The sequence below is a fragment of the Bison bison genome, unplaced genomic scaffold (genome assembly GCF_000754665.1).
Source record: "Bison bison bison isolate TAMUID 2011002044 unplaced genomic scaffold, Bison_UMD1.0 scf7180017858459, whole genome shotgun sequence".
NCBI lineage: Eukaryota > Metazoa > Chordata > Mammalia > Artiodactyla > Bovidae > Bison > Bison bison.
This window is the reverse complement of record NW_011489031.1, coordinates 1,050-1,785: the sequence shown is the minus strand read 5'-3', so window position 1 is coordinate 1,785 and position 736 is coordinate 1,050.

Sequence of the window (736 nt, the reverse complement as noted above, 5' to 3'; positions counted from 1 at the left end):
CGCTCGCCCCTCCTCCCTGGGGTCCCCCCACGGCAGCCGCTCCACCTCCAGGCGCGTCCCTCTGGGGGTCTGGGCCCTCCATTGGCTGTTTCTTCCTGGACTCGCACCCTCCATCTTCCTGCAGGCCGGTCCCTCATGAAGGGGAAGTTGGATGAGCCCAGCTCTGCCTCCAGCCCCCCAAGGGACCCCGCAGGCCTGAGCTGTCGAGAGCCACCTGGGGACGGTGTCCCCTGTGAGTGGACGGCGGGGAACAGCCAGCATGGGCAGGGGCCGGGGGCCGGCTTCTGTCCTTGGGCCCATCACCGTGCCTTGGCTGGACTCCTGCCTGCTGGACGCTCACTCCTGAGTCACCGGCTGAGGTGACACAGGGGACAGGACTCTGCTGTAAGATCAGGTGGCCTCGGTCCCCGTGGGGCAGGCTGCCCGGGCGTCTCTGTACTAGACCCGCTATTTTGACATACAGTTGAACTTTTCCACAAAACAAGTTTATAAAAATGGAGAAGCGGTGTGCAGCGGGGGTCGGCAGTGGGTGGGCGGTGAACTGGCCCCTCAGCCCCGGGATGTGGCTGCCTGGCTGCAGCTCTTTGGTGTGACACGCCCTCCCTCCACTCGAGACTTGTCCTGTGTGAGGCTCACCCTGCCACCACCGCAGGCCCTCCGATGTGACCTGTGACTCATCTCCACGCACTGACCACCGGCCTATCAGATGGGACTGCCGCGGAAGTGGTTGAGGGGC